Consider the following 25,024-nt stretch of genomic DNA (forward strand, 5'->3'; position numbering starts at 1 on the left):
TTGCATCCGTAACCAGGGAAGGTTTGGCAGCGTAACGGTCAAAACGTCAGTTAATCACACTGATAATGCGGGCAGGATGCCCTATGCGGTTACGATATGTGAAGCCCATTTCTGGAGTCCAGTGCTGATATTGCTGGAATACTGCCAACAGTGGCGTGAAACATTACTCGCTCACATTAAAATCCGACCCGTGACCCCTTCAAAGGATTTGATATTAAGAATATTGGCGTTGGAACAACAGAACTTCTTCCAGCTTAATCGGCAACTCCATTTCTGCTGAATTCGCTATAATACTATAGGCGTTTCATACATACATGCGTGTCATAAGAACTCGAATTGTGCTATTTGTAATAGAATTAAAACCTCTTTGATGCGTTTCACATTCTGTCTTCATTGCTGAGGTTGTACATCGTCACATGTACAATAAATCCACGTGTAAGTGGAGGAAATGCATTTTCCCCAAAACCTTGAATGTGACTGCGGCGTAAAACATTAATCTACATAAAACAAAAAGTTCACCTATACTTCCTTGGATTATACTGTACATCACCATTAAGAGAGAATAACTGTCATTGCACATAAACAGGATCGCCCTCTCTGTCCTATTTTAAAATAAGACCTCATTAAAGCTTTCCAGATGTTTTATGGTAGCCATGTGTGATGCATTGGTGACAAAAATGGTGTCCGGTGCAATTCCAAATTTTGACTTACGTGAACATTTGACTAGACTTAGTACATGTATGTGTTTATGTTGGGTACACGCTCACCTTTATGCAAACACCTGCAGTCATCACTATTATATAGTGATTCATAGACACGTGCGCTGTTCTTGTATATCGTGGTGACAATTACTGGATTGTCTGATCAAGACTAGACATCATACAGCTGTAATACTGCCAAAACAAATGAATACTCATAATAAAGTCACAATTATACAATCGATTGCTTTAAGCTGTATAATTCTCATGGACATGGAAAGGGTTTTGTCGTTTCTAGTTACATTTCTAGCATTTCCAGCTCCCCGCACAACCGCCATTGTTCCTCGTGACCTACTTGCGGTTGATTTATCTTTTAAGGCATCAAGTGACACACATACCTTTGTTATATCCGTCTAGCTTAACCTTTCGATAACTTTATGACCTTTACGAAATAACTGATGTCAAATATTTTCACAAGGGCAAAATAAATCCATAGCACTAACCGGTCACATGTGACCTTTTACTTCCGGAATATTTCGAAACGTGAAAGGCTGTTTGGACAATCAGCCCCAAGTTTACGATCAACCAGGGTATTAGTTGCTTTGGTTACAACCTTTTGACTTTTTTTCTAAGAAGATAATTTTTCCAAATTGTCGTTTTTAAAATGACGTATTTGTATGTGTCAGAATGGAATCAGAGGTACGAGATAGCGTTTAGATAACGATGGACAATTGTTTTTATCATCAAGAGTGCACAAAATACAACACTTGCCATTAATATATACCATTTTGACCCATATGATGCATAACCAGTGTTATATGTATCATATGTGCACGTGCATATGTGACTTGGTTCAGCAGCCATCGTTTCTGTATTTCGTCGTCCGTGACGTCATTAAACAATTGACGTCAGTGAAGAGGGCTGTCACACTTGATTACCATGTTTTACTGCACAAATGACACACATTGCAAACATACTATGATATGCGAATATAATATTTAGAAGTGAAGTCGTCAAATTGAGGAAAATATAGAACAGGTATATAATTATGTCTGACAACGTTTTAAATTCCAGAGCACGATGTTTCCATACACGTTCTCCCCTTTCAAGGGTTAAATAGACTGACATTCAAAATGAAGTAAACACCAGCAATACATATTTTGCGAACTTTTATCATTGTAACTTATCACTTTCACTGAGTAAATGTTGCGAGACTTTGAGACGTCAGTATATTTTCATCCACCTCACTTTAACAGGAGTCATCTGTTCTTTGATGACATTTTCATCATCCGACTAACACACTCACTCGTTCGATTTCCCGATATGTCCCCACTCGCTCACCTACGGACTGCATTTATTGGATAAATAACTGAAATTGTTGACATTTTACAACAATTTCAACCTTTGTTTTCAAGTGTCTCAATTAATTTCCAGGCTCCAAAGTATCTGTCTAACCTGATCAGCCCAACCGATGTCTACCATCTAAAACTATTGATCTTCTTGTAGTACGGCACCTTGAGTCCAGTACCAGGTTTGGTAATCGTTCATGTCAGGTGGCAGGATCCACTCTCTGGAAGAAACTTCCACTGGACAATGAACACCTGAGGATTTTCTCCTGAGTGGTACTTTTGAGCTGGAACTGGCATTATTATAAACATTTTTATGAGGTGAGGTGAGGCGCGGTGAGGTGAGGTGAGGTGAGGTAAGGCGGGGTGAGGTGAGGCGAGGTGAAGTGGGATAGCTATGCATTACCTCAAGAAGAAATAGTGGCACTTTTCAACAAACTGCGTTTCGGTTAACCTCTCCAAAACACATCCGACGTTGCCTCAGACCGCCACCTGTCTCATCTCCTCGTCTCTTGACCAGCGGTCAGCCAAGGCCAGACCGGTGAGAAATTGTAGAACCTTGTATTTACTTGGAGAATTCCAGGCATTCCGACAGTGTGTGCAGTTTTCATCGCATCAGCAACCTGTTCCCACGTGCGAACCCTTCTGTCAATGGGATTGACACGTTAGGTTATGTTTTCTTTGGTCTGGTTTTATTGAAACACGTGTAGACCAGAGCGCTTTGCGTCGGATGCTCTGGTTCGAAATTTAATTAAATTCACTCACTCACTCATTGTACATAAGCGCATACGATATAGAATAGGGAGTATAAACGAATTAGAATATAAAAAAAGTTGTATAACTGTTGACGTTGGGAGAGAGAGAGAGAGAGAGGGGGGGGAGAGGGGGGGGGGGAGAGGGAGATATAAAAACATTCCCGAACCCGCGTTTTAATTCGCTGCCATATGAACCTCTTACAACCAAACATACCAAAACATAAGTCTCATTAACCTATTCAGACACTGACCTACTTTTCAGCCGATCCGAATTTTCTGGTGTGAAAGTGTAAATCGACACTTCAAACAATTCTAGTTAATCTGAATTTCCTTGTTTCAAAAGAAAATGATATTTATAAATGAATTGTAATTATAAACTTTAACAACACCGTCTTTCTATACTTTATGTCGAGGTTCAGGCAACATATCTTAATTATGGAATTGCAGACTGCCCCTGTATGATGAGGTCGTAAAATGAGTCACAGTGCATCTGGCTCACTGGTTAAACCTGTTATGTATTTTGTTGCGCTTATTCATCGTAGTCCTGTGACGCTCAACGAGGTTGATGTAATATCAGTTCCGTCAGAGACAGCCAATCTTTTCTAGCGACAGAGCCTCGTTTTGAGATTTCCTCGATTTCTAGGTTTCCGTTTGTCAGAGCTTTCTTTACGACAGAGCACGCCGTACGACGTGTTTGCTAGGATTAGAAGGAGCTTAGTGTTGCAATATTCAAGTGCATAGACTTATCAAATCATACTGATTAATATATATGCATCCAGTTAACTGACATAGTTTAAAAATTCTGGACTGTTTATCGCACTAAGTTGCGCAATAGGACGGAACCAAGTAAACAGGAAACGAGACTGTTCTCTAGTCAATGTTTTGACATGTCGAAGGGATTAACATAAATACTTCGGGGTATCATATGTTCGACCCATCGAAATCATGATGACTAAATAAGGGATACCAGGGACGAACGTTGAGACAACCTCACTTTCGACACATGCGTTTTTGAATTTGCAGCCGGGAAAACGTTTTCAGTTATATATGGCTCGTTCAAGAATATCTTACGGCGAAAGCATCTCTCGTCGTGACCAAACCGCGCCCGTTTCAACCAAACACTTGAACGAAGTGTTTACATTAGTTTCATCGTACCAGGATGAGGCTTGCTTTGAAACGGGCTAAGAAAGGCTAAACGTTCCAGGAATATAACTTGGGGGATCAAACATCAATAATCGCATAAGTCGAGGATAATCCCAGATGACTTACGTCAAAAGCGCCCCAAGTAATCGTTTACGGGAGATGCCATATGCCTGTATGAATTGTTTGCCGGTGTTTGTGTGAGGGTTTGCATCTGTGTAGGTCAACAAAACATATACCGCCTAAGTAGGTATTATTTCTACCCAATTTACCACGTGCATGCCTCATTAGACAAGTAAAGGGGGAAATATGGCCTTATTAAGTTCATGGATCTCTCTCAATTGCTAGCAACACTTAAGTCATCATTAATAAATGCATACATGTTGCATGTCCTTCTCTGTCGTGGATATTGTGTTTGAACCTTTGGGGTGATTCTGTCTCCAATACTTTCTCCAATATTTTCTTGTGAAAATCCAACGGTTAAGATTGTGCTTTTTAAGGGATAGAAGGAAAAAGTGTTTCGGTGTCGCCCGCTCACTCATCCAGACACTCACTCACTCACTCACTCAAATCTCGCAGGAAAACATCAGTCTCTTTTTTAAGTGTCAAAACAGAGGAGAAAAAATGGTAATAAAAGTCTTTTTCCTATTTCGGGGCGATGGAGTAACCCAGAAGAGTTAAGGCGTTCGTTCGATCGTCACGCCGAAGACGTTCGATTCCACACATGTGTTTAATGTGTGAAACTAATTTCTGGTGTCCCCTCCCGTGGTGTTGTAGAATATAGCTCAAAGTGGCGTAAAACTAAACTCACTGGCTCACTTTTTCTTGTTCCGTACTTGTTTGTGTTATCAAATTTCTGTATCATCTTGCGTCTATACAGGCGAACAAACCCCAGAATAATGTATCGACTTGCGTCCTGTGTTCGAATGACTTGTAACCCTATCCACGCACCTTCATCCTGCCTGTGTTTTGAACCATAATGCACTGTGGAAAATCTGGACTTCGTAAAACAAAAGGCAAAGTTCAAACCCGTCTCTATCATAATCTAAACAAACAGGCAACTGGCCCTTCAACACTATAATTGCTCGAAATTACCTTAATTGTGATATCGTGTCTCAGTCTGACTTCCGTCGTGAAGTCATTAGGGTGGACGGCGGGATTACCGTACTCGTCACTGTGGAACCGATGTGATGACATAGAGGAGTAGCAGGTGGAGGGGTTGGTGGCGGGTTTGTGGGTGTGGGTGTGGGTGTGGGTGTGGGTGTGGGTGTGGGTGTGGGTGTGGGTGTGTTTGGGTGTAGGTGGATGTGGGTGGTTGTAGGTATGGGTGAGTGTGTCTGTTTGGGGGATAGGGGTGGGTGGTCGGGGACGATGATGGATAGTACATTTTGGGGATGGTTCTTGGGTAGAGGGGTTGGTTGCGGGTTTGTGGTTGCGGTTGTGGGTCTTTGTGGTTGTGGTTGTGGGCGAGTGTGTGTGTTTTGGGGAGGGAGATGGTGGGTGGTGGTGGTGGTTCATTTTGGGAATGGTTTTGGGGATGAAGTGAGTCTTGATTTCCAGGGTCAGTTTCCCGTCTCACTGCATAGAGCTTCTTTTCAATCTGAATGGGTGTATTTGTAAATATAGAAATTACATATGTTCCGGTACTACATGCGTCACTTAGTACAGTTTAGTATTTAGGAATAGTCTCTGACACCAAAAAATCAAATGCCAGATCCGAACGCATCAAACGTGGAATCTGATTATTCCTAGTTTACTATTTCTTCCTTTCGCGACTGAATTACCTCCCTTGGTGAATCTCAAACATGATCTCTTCCCGTCAAGACTAACGGGGTAGGTGGTGGGTTGGTTTGCAATATTCAAGCCGTCTATAAATAGGCATGTCTAGACCAGTGAGTCTAGTGATCAACAAAATGAGCATCGACCGATGCAGTTGGGAAAATCTGACACGTTTCAGCCAAGTCAGCCAGCCTGGTCACCCGTACCCGCTAGTCGCCTCTTGCATGGGGTACTGAAGTTCAGTCTTAACCCGGATTGAAATCCTGTAAACAACAGGGGCGGTTGGGTAGTCAAGTGGTTACAGTGTTCATTCGTCACACTGAAGTCACAAGTTTGAAGCCCCACATTGGAGGGTACAATGAGTGAAACCCATTTCTGTTGTTCCTTGCCGTGATATTGCTGGAATATTCCTAAAAGCGGCGTAAAACTGAATTCACTCACTCACTAAACTATAATGTTTCCTTTCCTAGCAAACTGTTGTCTAACTTATTCAGTTCGTGAACTTTAGATACAGTAATCTTGCTGAGTACCTGTCTTGTTTGAAAAAAGGAGCATGAGTTAGCATGTCAAAACATTGACTAGAGAACAGTCTCGTTTCCTGTTTACTTGGTTCCGTCCTATTGCGCAACTTAGTGAGATAACCAGTCCAGAATTTTTAAACTATGTCAGTTAACTGGATGCATAAATATCAATCAGTATGATTTAATAAGTCTATGCACTTGAATATTGCAACACTAAGCTCCTTCTAATCCTAGCAAACACGTCGTACGGCGTGCTCTGTCGTAAAGAAAGCTCCGACAAACGGAAATCTACAAATCGAGGAAATCTCAAAACGAGGCTCTGTCGCTAGAAAAGGCTGGCGGTCTTTGACGGAACTGATATTACATCAACTTCGTTGTGCGTCACAGGACTACGATGAATAAGCGCAACAAAGTACATAACAGGTTTAACCAGTGAGCCAGATGCACTGTGACTCATTTTACGACCTCATCATACAGGGGCAGTCTGCGATTCCATAGTTAAGATATGTTGCCTGAACCTCGACATAAAATATAGAAAGACGGTGTTGTTAAAGTTTATAATTACAATTCATTTATAAATATCATTTTCTAATGAAACAAGGAATTGAAATTCAGATTAGCTAGAATTGTTTGAAGTGTCGATTTACACTTTCACACCAGAAAATTCGGATCGGCTGAAAAGTAGGTCAGTGTCTGAATAGGTTAATGAGACATGTTTGGGTATGAATGAGCGAACGCTTTAACCACTAGGCTACCCAAACGATTCTTTAGTTTGGAAGAAACTAGAAATCAGCCAAAATTGAGGAAATAACCGCCAATCATCGGTGACCCGGGCTAAAGCGGCGAACTCATGCACGCACACACGCACACACGCACACACGCACACAAACACGCACTCAATGCTCAGCGATCCCCTGGTGTTGTTTTACATAAAATACGGCGACTGCAACAATCATGAAGTAACCCGCCTTGATCTCATCTATTCTTTCATCTCTAAACTAATCTGAAGACGGCCTTGCTATTCCCAAGGGAAAACATAACGTGTCCCGTATTTCGTGTGCGCGATCACAATACAAAGGGTCACGTTGACGGTACACAGAATGTCTCCGGTTGAATGCTGCTTAAATCAACCGACCTTGATAAGTTAGATGCATATCAATGTCGTGCGATCTTCTTTGTGAAATCGACATCCCTGGGTAAGCAATGTACAAGCTTGTCTATTTCAGCAGCGCTATTGACAAGGCTGTAGTGTGCGTGTTCCGGGTTGTAATGACAACTATTACACAGCACATTTGATTGAACGCAAACCCTTACTTTTAAAAAGTAATAAAAATACTGCCTTAACAAGTTGTTTTCATAAAGGGATGTGGTGACGAAGCGAGGTGCCGTCAGTTCACGTTCAGGCGTATGAAGTTTGCTATTGACATCCTGCACAATGGCAGCACTCATTTCACATGTAAACTGTACAAAGGAGCAAGCCGCCCTTACTCTTCAAGCACCCCACTGTTCCCACACAGCTGCTCACAGAAATTTGGGGTAAGTTAGGCGATATATCCCACGTGACTTTTTTCAGAGACTGTCTTCACGTTTTGGAGACAAAGGATCTCCTCTTTGTATGCCAAACATAACGCATTAGTTGTTCTGACATTAATAACTGTGCACAATAAATCAAAACCCTAAAGAGTTAGAATTAGATGTACAAACCCGTGACTGATGGAATGAACAACGAACGATTACCCGTTAACACTCAGGTTAGACAGGTTTCTTACGCTTATGCTCGTATTAACATTGAGGCAGTTCAACTGTTTCTGAGTGCGCGTGCGAGTGAATTTTGTTTAACAACGCTTCTAACAATATTCCAGTAACATTGCGGGGTACACCAGAAATGGGCTTCACACACTGTACCAATGTTGGGGAATCGAACCCAGACCTGCGGCGTGACGAAGGCTACCCTACCGTCCATCGGGTGGTCATGCTCGCTGATTTGGCTGATGTATGTCATGGTGTATCGATGAACATAATGTCAATCACTTCCATAATCAACAAAACAAAACAAACTTTCTCTTCTGATACATCGTAAATATGTGGAACACAAGTACATCAGTTAGCATATCATGTTTTATATTTGAGTTTATATCATCAGTACGTATCATAGGACTTTCTGGTAAATAATTAGTGGACTGTAAGCACAAATGAGCTGGATGAAGTTTATTGTTGAATATGTTACTTGAGAAACCTCAAAACGCTATCTTCCCACATACGTGAATACACATTGTGGGATATACATGTAGCTCAGTCTGGTGTATACAGCTGCATACTACGTTTCAATACTGATATCAGTGAAGGTGAACGTTGCCTTACAATGATAACGCGAACATAAGATTATTTCATTTGCATTGTTCTTATTTGCATGTTGAGGGAACTTCACGTTTTCTCTTTACAGACCTGTGAAGATTCCAGCTAGAATAGGCGCTTGCTACAAAAGGCGAGTAGGAGGCTACTCATTGTCTCGAGTGATTAAGGTTGCTGGCTTGGTTGACACATGTCATCGGTTCCATATTGCGCAGATCTATGCTCATACTGTTGAACGTATGCTTGTTTGGTCCAGACTCGATTAATTATACATACATATCTGGAATATTGCTTGAAGATTCGTGAGTGATGCGTAAAACGCAACTCACTCACTTCTTACATCAACTTCTTGGATGATTATTCTTTTCTGATCACGAGATACATGTATATATTTCGCATATCGTACTTGAATATTTCGGGGTTCATCCTTGACATACGTTTCTTCGCGTCGTCGTACAGACCATCAACTATCTGTTCCTTCTCCTCCAGTGATCGGGAGTTCGAGAGACCATTCATGAAGGTACTGTTGCTCCAGTTCCTGTGAGCAGATATGTACTTCCTGGCAAAGTCACCCCTATCATCGATTCCTTCGTTGTCTTTCTTCTCGCGTCAATCGTTATAAAATACATCAGGGGTCACTACAGCTTCAGCTGACAAGAGGGTCAATCCTGACCTGGAAACGGGTGACGTTTTGTCATCAAATGGTTTTCTGACCTGCTCCATGTCACGAAGACAAACGGTGAAATTTGTATTCACAAACTCTTCTTTTGTGATTTTACCCGTTACACAGTATTCTTTCCATACCTCATTCAGGAGACCTACAAACGATTGCAAACTGTATCTATTTTCTCCAACGTTTCTGTCCTCAAACTCAGCACAGACACTTACGACAAGTAAGCCTCCCCGTTTCAGTTCTCTACTTCTTCTTAGTTAAAATGTCTCCCAGTCCAACTCGGCTTGCTTGTGTAGGGCATTCGTCTCCTCGGCACTCCTCTTGGCATCTTTATAAAGCGAGTATTTGGAGGTGGTTGGCGTCCTCGACAGCCAATGGACAGACGCCATCGACATCATGAAATGGATTGAGTTTGCTGGTACACACTGCTTGTAGAAGTTTGTCCCTGAGGCAAGAACATAGACATTGTCCATTTCCAGGAGGTAGGACGGTGGATCAGGGATGATTCCTGACATACGTTTGAAGAGGGAATTGAAATCATTCATTTCCAAATCTTCATAGATCACCTGGAACTGGGTATCGGGACCATGATGACCTTTCAATGTTGCCAACAACTCACGGAAAATGGCCATGGCAGTGGAACCATCAGCTGCACCATAGTCGGCAATGTTGAAGACAAGAGTCCTTGTCAGTGAAAGGAATGGTTTTGGCCAAGCTGAGAATCGTTTCTGTTACTGATTCGGCGATACCAGTAGTTAGTTTTGCGAGTGTTGATCCATAGTTTCCGTCACCTGTCTTTCCATATGGACGATATATTTTTAATTGTAAATCGCTTGTGCACAGAATGACATCTTCTTATCGTGTACATTGCTGACGCAGTGTTCTTCCTACTTAGAAAGATTCGTTGCAGTCCTGTTGTGGAACTGTTTCCTGTAGAGAAACAACAAATCATGTATTCGCCCACAAATTTTACATTGTGATCATGAAGGTGTCTGTTGAGATCGATCAGAAGCAGATTAATTTTATCAACTGAAAGGAAACTGCGTTTTGGGACACACTCTGATCAAAACGTTTCGAAATATTAAACTGATTAACACCTGATTAAAGAGAGTCAAAACTGGATAAAACTGAAAAGTGAGGAGGAGTATGTATATTTGTGAACCGAAACTGGTGCAATAATTGGACTGTGAGAAAAACTGTAAAGACACCCGATTTGGAATTATTATCTGTATCGTTCAGACCGTATTATCTCCCAAGAGAGTTCGGCCAAGTATTTATTGTTCTGATATATATCCCCCCATCTGGTTGCTACGACAACGAAGCTCGGTACGTGTATGAGTACATCCAGGAAACTGGGAACCTGTCTACAGATGCACCGAAATTCATTTTGGGTGACTTTAATGGATGCAATATCAATTCTGTGCTACTCCACTACCACCAATGTGTGTCAAGTATTATGCGGAAAAACAAAATCTTGGACAAGTGTTTTGGAAATAAAAAGCAAGCCTACACATCAGTAACCAGACCACCGCTGGGATCGTCTGATCACAACACTGTTCTACTACTACCAGCCTACAGACAAAATCTAAAAACGGGGAATATTGAAAAGAAAATCATTAAAAAGTGGGATAAGGATTCACTGTACAGTTTAATCGAACACGAAGCCACGATTGATAGTAATGTGGATGTGATTACCAGTTACATAACTTTCTGTGAAGACAATATAGTACCAGTAAAAGAAATTAAGATTAACCAAAACAACAAGCCGTGGGTTACGAAAGATCTTAAATATCTGATCAACATGAAAAAGATGGCTTTTAAGGACAATAACGCAGTAAAACTGCTTGACCTACAGAAGGATTCAAATAAGGCGGAATAAAGACGCTTTCAAATCTAAACTGGAGAATAAGATGCTCCAAGGAGACATGCGTTGCGTTTGGCGTTACATACACACTATACCGGATGTGGAAAATGTGAAAAAAACACATCGAAGTTCCGAATGAAGCCCAATATGCTGAACAGCTGAATATATTTTACTGCCGCTTTGACAAGACTGACTTTTCCAAATGGATGCTATTCCGCCGACAGCAGAACACACACCAGTATCAGCTGAAGAACTACGTACCGTCTCCAAGAGGATAAATGCACGGAAATCACCGGACCGGATAACATGATTGGTAAGACTCTCAAACAATGTTGTTAGGAACTCTCTTATGTAGTTTCCCGACGCTTCGAACGATCGCTCACTGACCGTGAAATCCAAGCAAACAATACCCACAAAGGACAACTATCTGGTGTTTTAAAGGTGTTCTCGATTTAACATTTATTGCAATGTACGTATCGACGAGCAAGATTCATACTAATAGATATGTAACTTTGTGAACGGATATTGCCACAGGGTTGTCTATATTGTTCCACATAATTTGCAAAGGAGTTAGAATTAGACGTACAAGCCTGTGATTGATGGAATGAACAGCAATCGACTGCCGGTTAACACTCAGGTCAGACAGGTTTCGTATGCAGTGAAGGTTAAAGTTGCCTTACAATGATAACGCGAACATAAGATCATTTCATTTGCACTATTCTTATTTGCATGTTGGGGGAACGTTGCAATCCTGTAGTGGAACTACTGCCTTTAGAATCAAATCATGCATTCGTCCACAAATGTTACATTGTGATCATTAAAGAGAACACTGAAATTGATCAGAACCAGATTAATTATACTCACTCTAAAGGAAAATGCGTCTTGGGGCATTCATTTAAATATTAAACTGATTAACACATGTTCAAACTGTTTCAGGTTTGTACTTCTATGATTATCAGACAGTTGAGTTTGAAAAGCACAGGCATTTGAAATGCGCTGTTCAGATTTGGTTAAGTGTTTACACTTACTGTCGACTCTAGCCAAAGTGCGTATTGTGATCTAATAACACCTGAACAAGAAGTCACTTGCACAATGGACACTACTCGTGTTCCGTTGTCAACTTCTAAAAACGGATCAGAAAAATTCCATGAAATGTTAAATGGCCGAAACTTTCTTCAAACAGCCAAACAGTTTGGTTTCAGTCAGCAGTGGTACCACACTTACTTTGGTTGGCATGATGAATTTGTTTTCAGTTTCGTACTTTTTGGATTTCTATTCTCTCTGCTTGAAATATACCTCCTGGTTGGGAAAACAGTGTCATTAGTTTTGTAAACGGTGTACATTTAAGGGATGGTGGCTACTTGTTGAGTGTGTCTTGTGACAAAACTGTTCACATTTTTCATGCGTGAATACACACTCAAATGGGTGGTTTGAAGGCAACTATACAAATGGTCTTTCTCTACTAGCATCAACGGTGAAATTCCGACTTCATGAACAATACTTTATCTAAACTACACGATATGAATAAATTCTCACACTGTGTGTGTTTCCCACGTCGGTGTTTGAAGTTCGTTAACTGGCCTGATCGTCGGCAATGTACGTAATCACGGAATGCTTTAGATATACAGTCCAATTTACACAGCAGAATACACGTCAAGCATTCGCATACTGTTACCATTCAACTTCCCAGAGCTTGTCGTTTAGAAACATATTCAAGAACATGCAATGTCATTAAAAGTATACTTACATGCAATAACATTCACCAGGCGATATACAGGTGCAAACAGCAGTTCTTTGCCCCAGTTACGTGATGTGCGCAGTTGTTGTTATGTGACACGTTTATCTGTGTCAGTAGGCCCGTATCAAATGCCCACCAGGATATTCAGCTTCACATACTGCTTGTCAAGGACCCCCAAAGCTACATCTTCGCTAAAATGTATCTAGTTTAGAGAGATTCATCCTGTAATCAGTTGATGAGTGAGTGTGTGGGTTAATATTTATAGTCGGAGCGGCAGCATTTCACACTTATGAGTGAGTGAGTGAGTGAGTGAGTGAGTTAATATCTAACGTCACATCAGCAATAGTTCAGCCATATCGTGACGAGAACATTCAACAATGAAAAAGACCATATGTACATTATAAAACCTGTCAACGAAGGACAGTAAAACAACTAGAATATCACAATTAGCATTAAAACTAGTGTGGAAAGTTAAAACTGATGTCATTATATGAACAATACAGTATAAAAACAGGCTACAGATCGCCAACAACAGAAGATAGATCACCACACTAGGAACCATGGGGACTTACAGTATGTTTGCTACCAGCATGGACCCTAGTTGGATTTACACCATCCCTTCAGCCGCTGGCGATTGTAAGAAATTTTAGCCAAAATTAAAATAACACAAATACTACGCTTTAAAATCTTGGCAAGTATAAATTTACATTGAAAATTTGGGGACTTACGTACCCTCTCAAGAGGACATATCAACAATGTTACAATACTTCAACCCCCTTTGAGGGTACAGCCACTAATAATCAATGTTCTTAATCTATACTACCAATCATTAAAATTCAACTATCTACAGAACATATCAATTACAATTCAACAAGGAAATCAATTTCCCTTTTAAATCCAATAATTAAATGAGTATTGACTGTGTTAAAAGATCCGAAAGTGTTTTTACATTGAAATATTTATCCCTTATGATGGAGAATTCAACACAGTCAAGCAGGATATGCTTGACCGTGGTTCTCTTACCACAAGGGATGCAAAAACGGAGGATCTTCACCTTTCAACAGGTATGCATGTGTATACCTCGTATGACCAGTGCGACATGGTCGTAGTATGACCTCTTCAAATCTGGACTGACAACCCAAGTGGGTATAACCAAGGTAAGGTTTTATCTCATGTAATTTATTGATACCCACTTAGGTGTCTCAGTCTTTTGCATCAGATCACGGATCTGGCGTTGTAATCACTGTAAGGAATAAGAAGTGGTGTCACAGATTTGTTGAGTGCTGCCTTAGCAGCAAGGTCAGCAAATGTGTTACCAGAGATTCCTACATTGCTGGGTAACCAACAGAAGACGATGTCGTATTGGCCAGTAGCAATATCATTATACAATTCCATAATTTCAATTAAAAGTGGATGTTTGCAAGAAATATTTTTAATAGCCTGAAGGCAAGAAAGAGAGTCTGAATAGATTATATACTGTTTACGTTTAGGGTGTCTTTGAATATATTTAAGAGCCGTTAGTATGGCGTTTGCTTCAGCTGTAAAAATAGAACTGTTATCTGGTAGTCTAAAAGATAATGTTCTGGATCCAATGACAGTGGCACAAACCACTGCAGCACCATCCTTGGAACCATCTTTAAGTAAGGGTTTGTAATTGCTATATTTAGTTCTTAATTGATTATATTCTTGTTTATATAGTAATTCATTAGTTTCTGACTTTTTAAATGAAGTTAATGTTAGGTCGACTTGTGATTTACCCAACTGCCAAGGAGGAGAAGAAAGAAGACGAGAGGGAGCTATATTTTCCAGCTCAATGCCGGCCGAAGAAAGAAAGAGTTTAATTCTGTGCCCTAGAGGTGGAACAAGAGAAGACTTCTTGTTGTACAAATCCTCATAAAGTGGATTGAACACACAGTCATATGCAGGGTTAGATTCATTAGAGTATAATTTAGTAATGTATTGTAAGGATAATTTTATACGACGTTGTGTAAGAGATGAACCATCAGCCTCAACGTAAAGACTGTCAGTAGGTGAAGTTCTAAATGATCAAAGGCAAAGTCTTAAACCTTGGTGGTGGACAGAATCAAGACGTTTAAGGTTGCTTTTGCAGGCTCCACCATATACGATGGAGCCATAATCACATTCACATTTTGAACGAACCAGTGATCGATAGAGGTGTAAGATGGTAGTTTGATCACCTCCCCACTTTGAATTGGAAACAACTTTCAACAAATCTAGTGCCTTCAGGCATTTAGCTTTAAGGGATTTAAAATGAGGTAAGAAGGTTAAATGAGAATCGAAAATTAAACCCAAGAACTTGGCCTCCTTGACAACTTTAATGGGAGTGCCATTTAAAGATAGTTCAGGGTCCTTATGCGGCTGAAATTTTTTACAAAAATGTATACAATTTGTTTTAGATTTTTGAAAATTTAAAGCCGTTTTCAAGACACCATTTATTTATTTTATTTAAACACAACTGTAATTGCCGTTCAGTAGTACGCATATTTTTACCACGGCAGGAAATATTAAAATCATCCACGAAAAGTGATCCATCGATTGAATCATTTATAACCTTGGATAAACTGTTAATCTTAATACTAAATAAAGTGACAAAATACTCCCCTGAGGTACACCCTGATCCTGATTGCAATGATCAGACAGGGTTGAACCCACTCGGACTTGAAATTTAAAAACTGTGATATGAAAAGAGGCAAACGGCCTCTCAAACCAAAATCATGTAGATCCTTCAAAATGCCATGCTTCCAGGTCGTATCAATAAGCTTTCTCAAGATCAAAGAAAATTGATACAGCGTGTTGTTTATTGAATATAGCATTTTTAACAAAGGAGTCTGAACGTAACCAATGATCAATGGTACTACGATTTTTCCTGAAACCACATTGAATATTTGTGATCATGTTATTGGTTTCAAGATACCAAACGAATCTTTTATTCACCACGCGTTGCATGGTTTTGCAGACACAGCTAGTTAACGATATTGGTCTATAATTCGACGGATCTGAATAATCTTTAGCGGGTTTTGGTATTGGAACTACAATGGCATTACGCCATGAAGGAGGAAATTCTCCAGACGTCCATATTTGATCAAATATATCCAAAAGTGTCACCAGACATGGTTCAGGCAAATGTTTCAGTGGCTGGTAATGTATATTATCATCACCAGTGGCAGTGTCATGAGCTTGCTCAAGAGCAGTAAGTAGCTCATGTAATGAAAACACTTCATTGTAATCGTCACCGTTATTTGATTCGAAATTATGTTTTATCTTTTCCTGTTGTTTCTGATATTTCTGCAACTCGGGTGCATAATTTTCCGATGATGAATTTTTGGCGAGAGTTTCACCAGTTTTATTTGCAATGAGGAATTTATCAGTAATCAAATTATCACCATCTTTGAGATGGTGAACTGAACATATGGAACTTTTGCCTTTAATTCTTTGAACCATGTTCCATACCATGGACATCGCTGTGCGTGAATTAATTTTGGAGACATAGTTCCTCCAAGTTTGCCGTTTGCTTGTTGTGGACAGTTGGGTGACGACGGAAATAATTTTCTGCCTTTTCCCTCGCTTTTCTAGCTTGTCTACAATCTGTATTAAACCATGGTTTTCGTACATGAGTAGCTGTAGAGGACTTCGGTATACACTCATCAGCTATTTCAGTTAAAACGCCTGCAAAGGTTTGAATGGGATCAGTTATATCACTGAAACAGCCAGGTCGCAGTTTCGATTTACAAATAGTTTGGAATAGAGACCAGTCAGCCTTTAAAAAGTTCCATCTTGTATGTGATGGAGCAGCAGATGGAGTTAGTTCTGAGAGGATAGTTGGGAAGTGATCACTTCCACAAAGGTCATTATGAACCGACCAATCAAATTCATTCAGTAAAATAGAATCTGCAAGAGACAAATCCAGACAAGAATAAGTACCACTTGCAGGATGCAAATATGTACTTGAGTCATTATTAAATATGCACAGATCATTACTGGAAATAAAATCTTCAAGTATTTTCCCTTTAGCATTAGTGTTAGTACTGCCCCAAAGTGGGTTGTGACCATTTAGATCACCCATAATAACACATGGCTTCGGGAGCTGATCACAGAGTGATTAAAGATCAGTCTGTTGAAGTGCAGATGAAGGTGGAATATAGAGAGCATAATGTAAATGCAACACCGAGAGTAAGTCGTACTGCCACAGCTTGGAGAGAAGTTTTTAGTATAACATTACTGTGTGTAACATCCCTCCGTACAAGTACAGAAGATCCTCCAGTGGTCCTATCACCAAGAGGGGAAAAACAATGATAGGCTGTAACTGTTAGATGGACTAATAGCTGTAGTCCATTAAAATTAGTCCTAAGACCTCTATAATTCCACTGTACAATAGTAGTAGGTTGACTTATCTTTTAGGTGGATTGATAGGGGATCTACCCATCACTTTCTTCGAGGGCGAACAGCTATGAGCCCTGGGATAGGAGTTTTCGGACACTTCCATGTCCTCTAGTGAACCATATTTGTTATGTATCTTGATTGGATTTTCTGAACCCTTTGGAGGTCTGACACTTTTTTTTCAATGATTCTGTTCTTGGTTTATGAATACTTTGACCAGTGTTTTAGAATTGACTTTAGTTCGACTTTGTTGAGTGGACTGAGATAATGAATGTTCCCCGGATGAAGATGAATCTTGATTAGAAGACTGTGATGGAATGTCAGGCAGGATAACCACGTTATGTCCAGAGTTCACTGTCTTAGTAGACTGTTCAGGTGTGAGTGGCTGAGGCCTGCTGGTTTTAACCCACGTCAAGTCGATCCGACTATGTATTGAGGAGGTGGGTACTGATAAGGCGTTTACCTTTGGGTCGGTGTCCGAAGATGTCCTGGCAACTGATGCATATGAACCAGTTGGTGCTGTTGATTCAACGATGTTTTGGCACCTGACAAAGCTAATATTTTGTATAAATTTGATTCTAGTAATTTACATTTGTTTTTTTCCAAATTGGGCAGTCTTTTGAGAATGAAGAATGATTTCCTGTACATTTTGTGCACTTCTTCATGTTACTAGTACGGTCCTCTGTAACATGGGTAGTTTCACAGCAGTGGTCACATGTTTTGTACAGTTGTTAACACCGTGTCCATATTTTTGACATCTAAAACATCTCAAAGGATGTGGGATATAGATGTCTGAATGCTTTCATAATTCCTTCGGGTAGTAAACCACTTGACAAAAATAACTCCCTGATCTTTCATTTCAGAAGCAATTTCTAAGTCAGACATGTCAGCCAACAGTCGACCCCTGTCTCTGATTATACCTTTACTGGTATTTAGTGTTCTACGGGCAGAGACTGTCACAGGAACTCCAATAACCATATCCGTAGATGAAAGGTTGGTCGCTTGCTGTTTTCTGTTACATGCAATTAGAATTTATCCTGAACGCAAGCGTTTGATGTTTTGTACCTCTCCAGCTATTCCGCTGATACCTTTAGAAATCGCAGGATTAAGTTTTAAGGGAGTCTTATCCGAAGTTTCCATTATCAAAAATCGTGGCCAATGATCAGTAGAAGCACATGGTCGCTGTTCTCCAACATCATCGAGTGGACGTTTTGTTTTGTGTGTGTGTGTGTGTGTGTGTGTGTGTGTGTGTGTGTGTGTGTGTGTGTGTGTGTGTGTGTGTGTGTGTGTGTGTGTGTGTGTGTGTGTGTGTGTGTGTGTGTGTTGGGTGTGTGTGTGTTTGGTATTCCATGGTTACGACATATTTGTTCATCACCCGAGCTCCCCACCCACCACGGAGTATCACAAGGACTTGCTAATTCTGAATGAACCTGTCAACAATTGAACATATTTTTGTAATTTATTCCTTTTATATAAAAACAATTATAACTAACCTGAAATCCACCAAGGTCAAAATCTTCTTCCCATGACTGTCAAGCCTTCTTGCTGAAAAAGACAGCAAGTGAACAAACTTCACACTTTTAAAATAAATTCAACATCCAATCAAAATGCTCCACATCTTCATCCAATGGAAACCAAGGACAAGACAGCAGGCTTGACCCCAACAAAACTTGGGTAATGTGCATAAGATCTACTTTCAACCCATGACCCAGTCGCGACCTAGAATACATCATGGACTGTGGGAAATGTAAACCTTTTCAGTGACAATTCTATTATTGTTTAAGGTGTTATAAATTGACCCCAAACAGATAAATAAGACAAGGTATGTTAAAATAGTTTATTTTTCCAGAACGCTTTTACAAACTGTGTATTTTATACTTGTTACATAAAGAGTCTGAATCAAATATTCCATGTATTTCATATCAGACTTGTGTCGTCATTGCTTCAACCATGCCGGGCACGAGGTCGTAGACATCTTTCGAAGAGGTCGTTCAATCGTCGGAGAGAAGACTAGCTGACCTAATCAACGTCACAAATTTTGAGCTACATGATTACATTCAGGAGGTGAGGGCAGAAGTGTCGAACATTAATTTAAAAGTGAGCTCGGTTTTGTGGTGATAAGTTCAGATGCGTTTGGTCCATGTTGAGGGCGTTGTTTTGGGGTCGTTTGTCTTCACTATCATCTACGTCCCGACCACTCAGGCCCGTGTCCAAAGATAATCCTTTAAAAGGATCTCAGCTGCTTGTCGACTTAGTATGGCCAGGAGTTTATTCAACATACCTGGCAGATCGATTTGTATACTTTTTCCGGATCCTCTGACGGGGGTTGAACATCCTACCTGTCCAGTTGGTTTTTACGCTGCTTTTTCGGAAACAGGTAATCTTTATACACCTTTGAACTTCATCTGCTTTACTCTCGAGTTAAGATCTTTAGAGAAAAAAAAAAACACGAAGTACTTGTTCAGTGTCTTCTGTTTGGGGTCTCTAGGACCCCATAAAACAAAAGCTTGCTTTTTCGGTCATGAATGTACTTAAAAATGACTTGTTTCTCAAGGTAGTGGTAACCGTGTAATCTTGTATTCCTGGCATTTAAAACACCTGAGCGGGTTGGGGATGTATGTAACAACCTGAATGTTACAGTAGCCTGCATTCACTGATTTAGGTGCATTTGGAGAGGAAAAAATAAACAGATACGTATTGGTTTTGATGGTTTCATTGATTCTCCGAGTTGAAAAGTGCTTGACGTAGAGTACACCATGATCCTTCATTTCAGATCCTACATCAAGGTCCGACATATCACCAAACAATCGATCTCGATCCCTAACGATACCTTTGCTTGTGTTCCAAGTTTTGTGAGCAGACACCGTGACTGGAATGCCCACGAAAGATTTGATGTTCATCAGGTTGGTTGATTGTTGTTTTTGTAGTACATTCAACTAACAGCACGCCCCCGAACGTAAGCGTCTAATGTTTTTCACATCTCCAGCAATACCTTGAATACCTTTGGAGATAGCAAAGGGGTTAAGCTTTAATGGTGTCTTGTCAGGAGTCTCAATCACAACAAAACGCGGCCAATACTCAATCAATGCAGACGGTCTGTGGTCAGCATCATCAGGGTCAGTTTCAAGTAAACGTTTTGTTTTTTGGGTGGAATGTCATAAGCCCTGGTTAGTTTAATCTGGTTCATCATCCGAGTTCCCCACCCACCACGGAGTATCACAAGGACAATGCTAAAGTAAGCGGGCCTCCAGCTTACAGCACCAAGGATACTCGGATGGCATACTCCAGCAGAAGAATTAAGAGATTAATAATTCCACCAGATTGGCCTATGAGCCACCGCCTTCTGGGCATATGACTCTAGGCAAAAACATGAATGTGTAAAACTGAAATTCAGAAAGTAAAAAAATCGGCCAAGACCTAATAATATACATATAACAATTATCAAATTTTTTGCAACATTACATAAAGTAATGCTCAAGGCTTGGCCGATTGGTTGACCAGCCGATTGGTTGACCAGCCGATTGGTTGAACCGGGCCCATTCAACCACCCGTCTAGGTGAAGAAAGGGTCGAAGGGGTGTGGTGTGCAAAGTGAACACGATTACCGGCCCCCAGTGCCCTCAACGCCAAGACTCCCGTCCCCAACGGCACAGGGCCGCAACCCACGGCAAACGAGTTGATGGACCAAATATCCCCCCGGGTTCACAACGGGGGTGAACGGCTCTCAGCGTTACCCAGCACCCACCACGAGGAGGTGACCGTTCACGGGTGCCATAATCGCAAATGAGTTAGGTCTAAATAAGTAACTTGGTTTATTTCAAATCTACACGGACATGGGTGTAATACAGTATTGCTATTTATGTCTACGATTTATTATATGAACTATTGCAACGAATGAATGAATGATTTAATTTAGAAGAAGGTTTTTGTCACTGTTAATTCAATCAATGTGCAAACACAGTATCTTAGTATTCACTGCCAGTGACGAGTAACGAACACTTACCTCCTGTAACAACATCTCATAATCCCCTTTCTCGCAGACATGTGTTCATTTGCCTGTATAAGCCTCCGACATTGCAAGCAATTGTTATCAAAACACATTAATAGTTCTTCTGATTAACACAGAAAGTAACCTCACTCATAAGAATCCCGTGTGGACCCGGACAGTGGGTTGCGTCCCGTGTCGGTGGAGGACAGGATCCTGGTGGTTGAGGGCAGTAGGAGACTGAACCATTTTGCTCCTATTGCTCAACACACCACTTCGGCCCCTACTTCACCTAGACGGGTGGTAGAATCGGCCCGATTCTATCAATCGGCTGGTCACGCCATGCCCTGTGCATAGCACGTCTTTTCGCACATTTGATTTATTGGGCATTGGTCATTTTTGATGTCTAGTGTTAATACCTTTTTGATATATCTACTTGCCTAGAGTCCTATTGCAACAACATCAGTTTGCCAACGTCAATGTTGCTGTCTCCATCAGCTCATAGAACTCTAAACTCGAGTAGAGGCATTGTTAGGGATAGAGCCCATTGTCTGGCGGACATGTCCGAGGATGAAATGGTGGCTGAACATAAGGATCAGAATGTAACTTCCGTGAAACGCTTTCCCGTTATGAAGCAGGATGGTAGCATTGCACCTTTTCATCGTGCACTCTGCCAAAATCAATCAAAGCCGGTTATTTCAATATCGGAGTGGAGGTGTATATCCCCACTCCACTCCGCTGCTATTCCTGTCAGAAGTTTGGACACGGGTCTAAGTCCTGTCGAAACACTCCTCGTTGTCATCGTTGTAGTGAACATCACCAGGAGTCTGACTGCAGCAATGATACTAAATGTGCCAAATGTGGAAGCAGTCATCTTTCATCTTCTAAATGTTGTCCTGAATGACCCGTGAAGGCCCCGGGGTAGAATAGGTCTTCAGCAACTCATGCTTGCCATAAAAGGCGACTATGCTTGTCGTAAGACGCGACTAACGGGATCGGGTGGTCAGGCTTGCTGACTTGGTTGACACATATCATCGGTTCCCAATTGTGCAGACTGATGCTCATGTGGTTGATCACTGGATTGTCTGGTCCAGACTCGATTATTTACAGACCGCCACCATATAGCTGGAATATTGCTGAGTGCGGCGTAAAACTAAACTCACTCACTCACTCATTAACTGTTGTCCTGAATGGCAAATGCAATCTAAGATACTTAAATTAAAGTATGAAACAAATATTTCCTTCATGGAGGCTAAAAACAAAGTCCTTGGGCAGAATCAACATATTAAGCCCTCTCCCACTGTGACATACTCTGCTGCTGTCTCACGACGACCAGAAACAATCTCTACTTCGTGTCAAACGGATTTGACCTGGATGGCATCTGAGAAACCTGTTCATGTGAATAGTACTTCTGGCAGTCAGGGCTTTTTTACAACGTCTGCCTCTCAGACTATTAGTCACGTATCAGGTGAAGTTGTTCAAACAGCTATAGAGGTTGAAACGTCAAAAGGTGAAATGTCAAAATCGCAAAGAAAACGTCTAAATCGTAGATCAAAGAAATGTCCTGCTGATACTCCTGTAGAGGTTCACAATTTGTTTGAGCCTTTGGAGATGGATGATACTCCATCTTCACAAAACCGAAAGAACGGTACACCCTCCTCTCGTACACGTGAGAGGTCTCCAATAGAACCGCCATGAGTAACGCTACAAATGTAGTACAGTGGAATTGCAGAGGGCTTAGGAATAATTTTCATGAAGTCCAATTATTAGCTCATGATTTAAAACCATCAGCATTTAGTCTACAGGAAACATTTCTTAGACGTGATGATAAGTTTGAAATGCGTCAGTACAGCTCGTATCACTGTTTTTCACCCCCGGGGGATAAAGCAACCGGAGGCGCTTCAATTTTGGTATGGGAAAGTATAATTCACAGCCCTGTCCATCTTCGTACAAATTTTCAAACTGTAGCTGAAACTTCAGGCTGTTGCTGTCCGACTAACTTTACACGTCACGATGACACTCTGTTCCTTGTACATACCACCATCTTCAGCTATCAGAACTTCAGGATTTATATTCCCAATTGCCTGGACCCTGTGTTATAACGGGAGATCTCAACGAACATAATCCTCTGTGGGGAAGCAACGATACGAACAATAAAGGTAAAATTCTTGAAGATTTTGTTTCTAATAATGACTTGTGCATATTTAACGACGGTTCGAACACATATCTACATCCAGCAACGGGTACATATTCCGTACTAGATTTGTCAATCACAGATCCAACCATACTTAAAGAATTTTCATGGTCAGTCCACGGTGACCTGTGTGGTAGTGACCATTTTCCGACAGTAATCACTGCTATAAATCCAACTGATGATCTGTCGACGACAAGATGGAATTTGTTTAAAGCTAATTGGCCTTTATTTCAGACTGGTTGTACTAAAAACTTAAAAGCAGAATTTTTCATGGCCGCCCATGATACAATCCAGTCATTTTCGGAGACACTGAAACAAATTGCTGATGATACTGTTCCTAAGTCCTCTGTAAATCCACACATTCGTAAGCCATGGTTTGATAACGAATGTAAACAGGCCAGTAAAAGTAGGAAGAAAGCAGAAGACTATTTTCGCCGGCACCCTACTGTACACAATTTAGATAAAGTTAAAATTTTAAATGCCAAGGCTCGACGCACATTTGAGCAGAATAAGCGTCAGTCTTGGAGAAAATGTTTCCAAGATCAATTCACGCACACCTATTTCAAAGGTGTGGCATATGATACAAAGAATAAAGGGCAAAGGTTCCAAATCTACCGTTCAACATTTAAAGGATGGTGATAATTCATTAACGGATAAGGTTGACATTGCCAATAAGCTTGGTGAAACTCTCGCCAGGCACTCATCTTCATCCAATTATGTCTCTGAATTTCAAAAACACCAGAAACAACAGGAGAAGAAAACAATCAATTTTACCTCTGACAATGGTGAAGATTATAATAAATTATTTTCACTGCATGAGCTCTATACCGCCCTTGAACATGCTCATGATACAGCAACAGGGGCTGATGGTATCCATTGTCAGCTCCTGAATCATTTGCCCAAAACATGTTTGGAAACGCTGCTTAATATATTTGACAATATCTGGACTACAGGCAATTTTCCAACTTCCTGGCGTAATGCCATTGTAGTCCCAATACCAAAGCCTGGTCGAGATCATCTTGATCCATCGAATTACAGACCAATCTCCATAACGAGTTGTGTATGTAAAACCATGGAGCGAATGGTAAATAATAGATTAACATGGCATCTTGACACCAATAACCTTATTACAAATATTCAATGTGGTTTCAGGAAAAATCGCAGTACCATTGATCATTTGGTACGTTCAGAATCCTTTGTGAAAAATGTTATATAGTCTGGTTCATAATTATTGAGAATTTTTCTTCTTACTTTGAGCTATCCTAACACCTCAACTGATTCACTGATACTTAAAACTAAGTAATGGTATAAGGGAGGTAACTCATCTTGGCCTACTGAGTATAGTACAATTAGAGTTACCTCCCCTGAATTTGTAGCAGACGTCATTTTCCTCAGCACTGTCAACAATGTCTGCTGAAGATAAAAGAAGGTTGATTTTTGAGTTGTGTAATCAAGGAATTGATGATGTAAATACATTGGCAGAGAGAACAGGAACTCCTCTTTCTACTGTGTATAGGATTAGGAAGAAGTTTAAAGAGGTAAAGGATTTGGGGCACCAGAAAGGAGCAGGGAGACCCAGAAA

General features: G+C 40.7%; 1 pseudogene; it reads right to left on the minus strand.

Annotated features, from left to right (window-relative positions):
* Positions 1-8,948: 8,948 nt before the first annotated feature.
* LOC137272584 (uncharacterized) lies at positions 8,949-22,122 on the minus strand (annotated as a pseudogene).
* Positions 22,123-25,024: the final 2,902 nt, after the last annotated feature.

The sequence above is a fragment of the Haliotis asinina genome, chromosome 1 (genome assembly GCF_037392515.1).
Source record: "Haliotis asinina isolate JCU_RB_2024 chromosome 1, JCU_Hal_asi_v2, whole genome shotgun sequence".
In the NCBI taxonomy this organism is placed as follows: domain Eukaryota; kingdom Metazoa; phylum Mollusca; class Gastropoda; order Lepetellida; family Haliotidae; genus Haliotis; species Haliotis asinina.